Source organism: Caretta caretta, chromosome 5 (genome assembly GCF_965140235.1).
Source record: "Caretta caretta isolate rCarCar2 chromosome 5, rCarCar1.hap1, whole genome shotgun sequence".
Lineage (NCBI taxonomy): Eukaryota > Metazoa > Chordata > Testudines > Cheloniidae > Caretta > Caretta caretta.
Window position 1 is genome coordinate 136875878 of NC_134210.1, and position 10398 is coordinate 136886275.

Below are 10398 nucleotides of genomic sequence, written 5' to 3' on the forward strand. Positions count from 1 at the left end.
TGCCAACTGTGCCCACAAATCTATTCAGGGGACACCATCATAGGACCTAATCACATCAGCCACACTATCAGAGGCTCCTTCACTTGCATATCTACCAATGTGATCTATGCCATCATGTGCCAGCAATGCCCCTCTGCCATGTACACTGGCAAAACTGGACAGTCTCGACGTAAAAGTATAAATGGACACAAATCAGATGTCAAGAATTATAACATTCAAAAACCAGTCGGAGAACACTTCAATCTCTCTGGTCACTCGATTACAGACCTAAAAGTGGCAGTTCTTCAACAAAAAAACTTCAAAAACAGACTCCAAGGAGAGACTGCTGAATTGGAATTAATTTGCAAACTGGATACAATTAACTTAGGCTTGAATAGAGACTGGGAGTGGATGGGTCATTTCACAAAGTATAACTATTTCCCCATTTTTATTCCTCTCTTCCTCCCCTGCTGTTCCTCAGACGTTCTTGTCAACTGCTGGAAATGGCCCACCTTGATTATCACTACGAAAGGTTCCCCTCCGGCTCTCCTGCTGGTAATAGCTCACCTTACCTGATCACTCTCATTACAGTGTGTATGGTAACATTCTGTGTGTATATAAATCCCCCCACTGTATTTTCCACTGAATGCATCCGATGAAGTGAGCTGTAGCTCACGAAAGCTTATGCTCAAATAAATTTGTCAGTCTCTAAGGTGCCACAAGTCCTCCTTTTCTTTTTGCGGATACAGACTAACACGGCTGCTACTCTGAAAATTATTGAGGTCAGAACACGTAGGGATAAAGTGAGACAGGCTAGAAGTCAAGTAGAGTTGGACCTTGCAAAGGGAATTAAAACCAATAGTAAAAGGTTCTATAGCCATATAAATAAGAAGAAAGAAAGAAAGAAAGAAAGAAAGAAAGAAAGAAAGAAAGAAAGAAAGAAGAAGTGGGACCACTAAACACTGAGGATGGAGTGGAGGTCAAGGATAATCTAGGCATGGCCCAATATCTAAACAAATACTTTGCCTCAGTCTTTAATGAGGCTAATGAGGATGTTAGGGATAATGGTAGCATGACAAATGGGAATGAGGATATGGAGGTAGATATTACCATATCTGAGGTAGAAGCAAAACTCGAACAGCTTAATGAGACTAAATCGGGGGGCCCAGATAATCTTCATCCAAGAATATTAAAGGAATTGGCACATGAAATTGCAAGCCCATTAACAAGAATTTTTAATGAATCTGTAAACTCAGGGGTTGTACCATATGACTGGAGAATTGCTAACATAGTTCCTAATTTTAAGAAAGGGAAAAAAAGTGATCCGAGTAACTACAGGCCTGTTAAAAAGAAAAGGAGTACGTGTGGCACTTTAGAGACTAACCAATTTATTTGAGCATGAGCTTTTGTGAGCTACAGCTCACTTCATCGGATGCATACTGTGGAAAGTGTCGAAGATCTTTTTATACATACAAAGCATGAAAAAATGGGTGTTTACCACTACAAAAAGTTTTCTCTCCCTCCACCCCACTCTTCTGCTGGTAATAGCTTATCTAAAGTGATCACTCTCCTTACAATGTGTACGATAATCAAAGTGGGCAATTTCCAGAACAAATCCAGGGTTTAACAAGAACGTCTGGGGGGGGAGGGGTAGGAAAAAACAAGGGGAAATAGGTTACCTTGCATAATGGTATGCATAATGCATACCTTAGCCACTCCCAGTCTCTATTCAAGCCTAAGTTAATTGTATCCAATTTGCAAATGAATTCCAATTCAACAGTCTCTCGCTGGCATCTGGATTTGAAGTTTTTTTGTTGTAATATCGCAACTTGCATGTCTGTAATCGCGTGACCAGAGAGATTGAAGTGTTCTCCAACTGGTTTATGAATGTTATAATTCTTGACATCTGATTTGTGTCCATTTATTCTTTTACGTAGAGACTGTCCAGCTTGGCCAATGTACATGGCAGAGGGGCATTGCTGGCACATGATGGCATATATCACATTGGTGGATGTGCAGGTGAACGAGCCTCTGATAGTGTGGCTGATGTTATTAGGCCCTGTGATGGTGTCCCCTGAATAGATATGTGGACACAGTTGGCAACGGGCTTTGTTGCAAGGATAGGTTCCTGGGTTAGTGGTTCTGTTGTGTGGTATGTGGTTGCTGGTGAGTATTTGCTTCAGGTTCGGGGGCTGTTTGTAGGCAAGGACTGGCCTGTCTCCCAAGATTTGTGAGAGTGTTGGGTCATCCTTCAGGATAGGTTGTAGATCCTTAATAATGCGTTGGATGGGTTTTAGTTGGGGGCTGAAGGTGACGGCTAGTGGAGTTCTGTTATTTTCTTTGTTAGGCCTGTCCTGTAGTAGGTGACTTCTGGGAACTCTTCTGGCTCTATCAATCTGTTTCTTCCCTTCAGCAGGTGGGTATTGTAGTTGTAAGAATGCTTGATAGAGATCTTGTAGGTGTTTGTCTTTGTCTGAGGGGTTGGAGCAAATGCGGTTGTATCGCAGAGCTTGGCTGTAGACAATGGATCGTGTGGTGTGGTCAGGGTGAAAGCTGGAGGCATGTAGGTAGGAATAGCGGTCAGTAGGTTTCCGGTATAGGGTAGTGTTTTTGTGACCATCATTTATTAGCACTGTAGTGTCCAGGAAGTGGATCTCTTGTGTGGACTGGACTAGGCTGAGGTTGATGGTGGGATGGAAATTGTTGAAGTCATGGTGGAATTCCTCAAGGGCTTCTTTTCCATGGGTCCAGATGATGAAGATGTCATCAATATAGCACAAGTAGAGTAGGGGCGTTAGGGGACGAGAGCTGAGGAAGCGTTTTTCTAAGTCAGCCATACAAATGTTGGCATATGTGGGCCATGCGGGTACCCATAGCAGTGCTGCTGATCTGAAGGTATACATTGTCCCCAAATGTAAAATAGTGATGGGTAAGGACAAAGTCACAAAATTCAGCCACCAGGTTAGCCGTGACATTATTGGGGATAGTGTTCTTGACGGCTTGTAGTCCATCTTTGTGTGGAATGTTGGTGTAGAGGGCTTCTACATCCATAGTGGCCAGGATGGTGTTATCAGGAAGATCTCCGATGGATTGTAGTTTCCTCAGGAAGTCAGTGGTGTCTCGAAGGTAGCTGGGAGTGCTGGTAGCGTAGGGCCTGAGGAGGGAATCTACATAGCCAGACAATCCTGCTGTCAGGGTGCCAATGCCTGAGATGATGGGGGGCCCAGGATTTCCAGGTTTATAGATCTTGGGTAGTAGATAGAATATCCCAGGTCGGGGTTCCAGGGGTGTGTCTGTGCGGATTTGATCTTACGCTTTTTCAGGGAGTTTCTTGAGCAAATGCTGTAGTTGCTTTTGGTAACCCTCAGTGGGATCAGAGGGTAATGGCTTGTAGAAAGTGGTGTTGGAGAGCTGCCGAGCAGCCTCTTGTTCATATTCCGACCTATTCATGATGACAACAGCACCTCCTTTGTCAGCCTTTTTGATTATGATGTCAGAGTTGTTTCTGAGGCTGTGGATGGCATTGCGTTCCGCATGGCTGAGGTTATGGGGCAAGTGATGCTGCTTTTCCACAATTTCAGCCCATGCACATTGGCGGAAGCACTCTGTGTAGAAGTCCAGTCTGCTGTCTCAACCTTCAGGAGGAGTTAGTTTGACATCTGTAGTATGCAAGCTCTTGGAAAAAAATTTGAAGAGAAAGTAGTTAAGGAGATTGACGTCAATGGTAAATGGGACAAAATAGAACATGGTTTTACAAAAGGTAGATCATGCCAAACCAACCTGATCTCCTTCTTTGAGAAATTAACAGATTTTTTTAGACAAAGGAAACTCAGTGGATCTAATTTACCTAGATTTCAGTAAGGTGTTTGATACGGTGCCACATGGGGAATTATTAGTTAAGTTGGAAAAGATGGGGATCAATATGAAAATTGAAAGGTGGATAAGGAATTGGTTAAAAGGGAGACTACAGAGGTGAAAGGTGAACTGTCAGGCTGGAAGGAGGTTACCAGTGGAGTTCCTCAGGAATCGGTTTTGGGACCAGTCTCATTTAATCTTTTTATTACTGACCTCGGCACAAAAAGTGGGAGTGTGCTAATAAAGTTTGTGGATGATACAAAGCTGGGAGGTATTACCAATTTAGAGAAGGACTGGGATATCCTACAGGAGGATCTGGATGACCTTGTAAACTGGAGTAATAGTAATAGGAAGAAATTTAATAGTGAGAAGTGTAAGGTCATGCATTTAGGGATTAATAACAAGAATTTTAGTTATAAACTGGGGACGCATCAATTAGAAGTAATGGAGGAGGAGAAGGACCTTGGAGTATTGGTTGATCACAGGAGGACTATGAGCCACCAATGTGATATGGCCGTGAAAAAAGCAAATGCGGTCTTGGGATGCATCAGGAGAGGTATTTCCAGTAGGGATAAGGAGGTTTTAGTACCATTATACAAGGCACAGGGAAGACCTCCCCTGGAATACTGTGTGCAGTTCTGGTCTCCCATGTTTAAGAAGGATGAATTCAAACTGGAACAGGTACAGAGAAGGGCTACTAGGATGATCCGAGGAATGGAAAACCTGTCTTATGAAAGGAGACTCAAGGAGCTTGGCTTGTTTAGCCTAACCAAAAGAAGGCTGAGGGGAGATATGATTGCTCTCTATAGATATATCAGAGGGATAAATATCAAGGAGGGAGAGGAATTATTTACGCTCAGTACCAATGTGGACACAAGAACAAATGGATATAAACTGGCCATCAGGAAGTTTAGACTTGAAATTAGACAAAGGTTTCTAACCATCACAGGAGTGAAGTTCTGGAATAGCCTTCCAAGGGAAGCAGTTGGGGCAAAAGACCTATCTGGCTTCAAGATTAAACTCGATAAGTTTATGGAGGAGAAGGTATGATGGGATAACATGATTTTGGCAATTAATTGATCTTTAACTATTCATGGTAAATAGGCCCAATGGCCTGTGATGGGATGTTAGATGGGGTGGGATCTGTGTTGCTACAGAGAATTCTTTCATGGGTATCTGGCTGGTGAATCTTGCCAACAAGCTCAGGGTTCAGCTGATCGCCATATTTGGGGTCGGAAAGGAATTTTCCTCCAGGGGAGATTGGAAGAGGCCCTGGGGGTTTTTCGCCTTCCTCTGCAGCATGGGGCACGGATCACTTGCTGGAGGATTCTCTGCACCTTGAAGTCGTTAAACCATGATTTGAGGACTTCAGTAGTTCAGACATAGGTGAGAGGTTTATTGCAAGAGTGGGTGGCTGAGATTCAGTGGCCTGCATTGTGCAGGAGGTCAGACTAGATGATCATAATGGTCCCTTCTGACCTTAATATCTATGAATCTATTAAAAGACTCATGCTTGCACAACTGGAGACAGGGGAGCTGGGCATATTGAGCTCAGGGCTTTGTCGCAGGCTACTATAAGTCCAAGAAATCCATGGAGATTTGAACTCAGACTGCAGGGTTCAGAGTCCTGACTGTTTGACCAGGGACCAGATTGCATTGTGCTGTTTGGGCACCTATGAGCTGCACCTGGCAGGCTAGCACTCTGCACTCACAGGTGCTCTCCAGTTGCTTCCCCTCTCCAAACCGTCTCTCCTCTGCTGTCTCTAGTGTGCGCTCTCTCCCCGCTAGGCTTTATGAGCCCCCGTTGCCCTAGAATGTGACTTTCCTGCCTGTTGTTGCCTGATCTTTGGATTGTGTATTAATTATATAGATTACTTAAGAATCCCCAGTTATCACTTCAAGGATTGACAGGTTCTTCTCCCAAAATCAGACCCTGTATTATTTAACTTATTCTGTAGTTGGGAACCCTGATGTGCACAGTTACAACACTCACACTATAGGAACTCTTTTATATTTAATATAGTTTATTAATACGTTTAGCACAGTCACAAACACCCCAACTTAACAAGATAGATAGAGAATGTACATCTGCACTTCCATATGCTCACACCATCCCTTGTAGAACAATCTGAAGTGTTAACCATCATCTTCCTCATCACCATCACCTTCCCCATCATCACCAGTGGCATCATTCTGGCCCCTCCCAAGGACTACATCTCCTTCTCCCGCTGCCCCTAGGCCAGGATGCCACTTTTATAATACGTTACGCTGACGCCGTTATGTTTGATGCATATTCGGTAGGGGATTTTTCCCCTTTTCCTTATTTGCATTTCCTCACTTCACTAATGTTGGAGTGTCTTTTCCCTGTAGGTTAGTATATTATTGATCTCAACTTATTATCATAGACATCAATTGGTCACCCTAGCCGTTTTGTGGTTAGGTGTCACATTTGTTATTTCTGTCCTAACCGGTTATTGCGGGTTTTTCCAAGTTGTGGTGTATCTGTTAAGTTTAAAAGGGTATGAACTTAGGAAAGCCCCTCGGCCAGCCTGCTTTAACACATCATATGTGGACCTTATGCTTTAACTCATCACCATCTATCTGGGTGAAAGGTCCCAGACATATGTATGCAGACTTTGCCTTAGCTCAACATACAGGACATGGCCTGTAAGTCCCTTGCGGCGTTACAATCAAACTACTTTAATATAAACCTCTTATAACCTATTATAATAAAACAAATAACCAGACCATAAGGCAATAAGAAATCCATAAGAAAAGATATGTAGGCAAGGAAGCAGGTTAGCCCTATAGGCTACAGCCTAGACTCTGAGTTGCATCAGGTGGGGCCACTGGCTACCAGGCTTCCATCCAAGTGCGCGGGGCCCAGGGCAGGGAGTGTTACTGATTTAGGAACCTCCATGTGCCAAGAGGGGACCTGGTGACCGGAGCTGCTGTGGTTGTGTGAGAGACCAAAGGGCACCTCCATTCTGGGATGGAGGGGTCTGGCCTGCAGGCACAATTGCCTTTGCGTTGAGCAGTTTTCTGGCAACCCTGCACAGAAGGGGCTGCAGCTGGCAGCAGCTTATACCCCTTCCCCCCTGCTGCGCTAGGCACGGTTTGGATAAATGCAATGTCCATGTTTCATAGATGCTCTTGGTGCCTTAATCGGAAGAGCAGCGCAGCTGGGAAGCACTGAACTGGCTCCGTGTTTTCTGATTGCAGGGTCGGTCCCAGGAGATTAGAGAGACAAAATGGGGGTCAACTTCTGCTGGGGAGAGACAAGCCTTCAAGCTCCACAGAGCTCGTCCTCAGGCCCTTGTCTCTCTCCCCAACAGAAGTTGGTCCAATAAACGATATGACCTCCCCCGCCTTGTGTCTCGGTGTTTTCTGCTCCCACGGGCGTGGCTGGGAAGGGTCACAGGGCTCAGCAGGCTCAGGGAGTAACATCAGCCCCATTGGAGACAGGAGTGGAGCAAACCTCACAATCCGTGTGGTCACTGCAGGTCTGTCCAGCTGCCCCCTCCTCCCTCAGTGTCAGTCATGCGGGGAGCCTGTCTGCCCCCTCCTCAGCTACAGTCCCCTGGGCAGGGCCAGTCAGTTGGGGTGTGTCCCAGCAGCCCCCTGCTCACTCCCACGTGGAGCCCAGATCTGGGTGAACTGGGCCTCTGGTTTGTTTGATCCCTGAGGGGTTTTCTGAGTTCAAATTGGGACCCCAAGTTTCTCCTCACTTGAGGAAATCCCTGTGAAAACTCACCCTTTCCGAGTGTCTTTTTCACTCCCTCTGCCAGAGACGTTCCCCATTCTTTCAAGTCCAGCGTGAGGAGAGGGGCAGAGAGAGGGGAGGTTTCAGGCTGCTGGGTTAGGGCAGGATTGCTGCTATTAATTGCCAGAACCTGCTAATTCTGAGGAACAAGCAGGGGGAAAGGGGCAGAGATACAGAGTCAGGGAGTGAAATGGAGAAAATACAGGAAGAATTTCTAGCAAGGGCGAAGTGTAATTAACAGAATCCAGAATATTCCCTGCATGTTGTATTACTCTGGGCCTGATTCTCTTCCGCACTGACGACCCTTTCCCTGCCTCTGGCCGTGTCTAGAGGGCTTTATGCCACTGTCGAGCCCCTTTACACCGCCGTGAAGGTAAAGGTGTTATGTCGTCTTAGTGCAAACAAGAATCAGACCCACCCTGGGTGTCCAATGACCCCTCCGCACACCCAGGGTCTGTTTTTCAAAGGCTCTGAGCACCCACAGCTCTAAGTGAAGTCAGTGGGAGCTGCTGGCATCCAGCACTTCTGACAATCAGGTGCCCAGTGCTTGTTCCATCCAGGGCTCTGGAAGCATTTAATACTCTCGGGGGCACGGGGGCACACGTGGCTCTGTTTGGGGAGGCTCACACACAGGTGCCAGAAACTCTCTAGAAGTTGGGGGGCCACCGGTGCTTAGATCATGGCCCTGCCACCAAGGCCCCACCCCATGTCATTGTCTTCCCCTGAGGCCCCTCCCTCACTCTGGCACTTACTGCCCAATCCCCCGAGGCCCCCCCACTCTTCACTCCTCTCCGCCCCCTCCCCCGACACCCTCGTACCTGCCCCCCCCCCGCTCCTCTCTCTCTCTTCCCCCAAGACTCCACTCAGCCCCTGCTTGCTCCTCTCTGCCCCTTTCCTGTAAGGGGGGGCTACCAGGGGAGCCATGGGGCCAGGCCCCCATCTCTTTTTTCTGCCTTAGGTGAACAGGGGCCAACAGGTCCTTGGGGAAGGAGACAGGGCAGGAAGATGTGCAGTGGGGAATGGGAAGAGGCAGAGCATAAGTGGTGCCCCCACTTCTCTGGAGCTTCGCTTCCAGCGCTGGGAAGGTGACAATGGGCCCACGTGCCTCCAGAGGGGTGACCCGCCCCACACCCCCAGCAGCTCAGCCTCCCCTGGCCTCTTAGATGTGCTGCCCATGCTCAGCTCCTTCCACACTCTAGAGAGACGCAGCACCCAGGGGTAGGACTGAGCCATGGGGCACGAGGTGAGTGGCAGAGGCTCCGGGAGCTGAGAGTTTGCCTCGGACCCCTCAGGGACACAGCGTGAGGCACCATCCCAGGCATCTCTATGCAAGGAGCAGAACAGGGTTTACTTGGGGTGCGGAGCGTATTGAGAGCATCTCAGAGGTTTGTAGAGATGTATTGCCCTGGTTAGCAAGTGTGGCTAGAACACAGGCCTCGCTGTGAGCAGGATTTGAACCTGTGCAGGGAAACCCTATTGGATTTCTAGTCCAACACTTTAACCAGTCGGCCATCACAGCTTTGAGCCCAGCAATGCCCCAAGGCCAGAGAAACAGGTAAACAATCACAATGCCCAGGCCTGAAGTCATCTGAAATACAGAATTCAAACAGGAAACCTGGCTCTCAAAGCACAGGGGGAATTTATGGGTCTCGTTGTTTAGCCATGTGGTTAAGCATCAAACCAACCCCCTCCTGTGGGGTCTGTAATTATTGCTCTCCCCCCTGTAAAGATAGGGACATGGAGATAGAATTAAACTGGCCAAGGTCACACAGTGAGTTAGAATCCACCAGCTCCCTGCTCTAGCCACCAATGTTCGCACTTTCTCGCTTTTATTAAGCTGTTTTTATTATTGGACTCTTTTCTCTATTTTAGAAACAGGACTAAGCCATGACTGGACTGTCAGACTGGAGAATGTGACACGGCTCCCTTTACCTGGACCCTGGATTTCTCATTACTTCAGAGAAACTTGTTAGTGGTAAAATGAACCATATTCAAATGACTACAGATTATGAACCGTTTGTTGTTGTTGCCTTGGATAATCCCACAGCCTTTTCCCCTGAGTCAGGAATGATGATTTCTTGGTTCACTCTCATTTCTTTCAGTGTTATGTTAGCATCTATTGCAACTAACTGGTCAAAACCTGTCACTTCCGAAAGTCCCAGATGCGTGTCTCAGTTTCCCCACCTAGCTCCCTTCTCGGTACCTTTGATTTTCCTCAGAGTCTCCTTCAGATCACTGGTTTGTTGGCACCAAGAACCAAGTCTGATTTCCAGGTCAGCAGACGTGTCCTCCAATTGCTAGAACTTCCCTTTTTCACATCTAGAAAGAAACAGGTTTTTTCCCATTGATCATTATTTATTTTATTGTTGTATTTTACTCTGAATTTCTTCCCAGTGAGAAACGCTGAATCGAGGGGCCGGGAGAATGAATCTCTGTGTATCCAGCCACAGAATAGCTCCAGCTCCAGCAATGGCTGGGCAAGCTTCCCTGAGGTGTCCCGTCAATGTGCTTCAGCCCTGATTTCCTGAGACCAGCTCTGGGGACCGGACGGGAGTTCAGACCCTGTGGGCAATTCACTCCTCGGCCTCCATGCTTTGACCAATAGATTCCAATGGTTCTGCTGGTCTTTGTTCTGTGGACATCTGCCCATTTGCAACTGGACTGAGATCAACTTCCCTCAAATCAGCTCATTCCTTACCAGTCTCTGAATGATCATCACGTCATACAGACTTCTGTTCCCTCCTGCCCTGGGCAGAAGAGAACCCCAGTGCCCTGGAGGTGACAGGCCCGGACTGTATCCC

General features: G+C 47.1%; 1 non-coding gene across 1 annotated transcript; it reads right to left on the reverse strand.

The window, feature by feature from the left end:
- Positions 1 to 9034: 9034 nt before the first annotated feature.
- TRNAS-AGA (transfer RNA serine (anticodon AGA)) lies at positions 9035 to 9116 on the reverse strand. The gene has a single exon. It is a non-coding gene; the product is annotated as a tRNA-Ser (tRNA).
- Positions 9117 to 10398: the final 1282 nt, after the last annotated feature.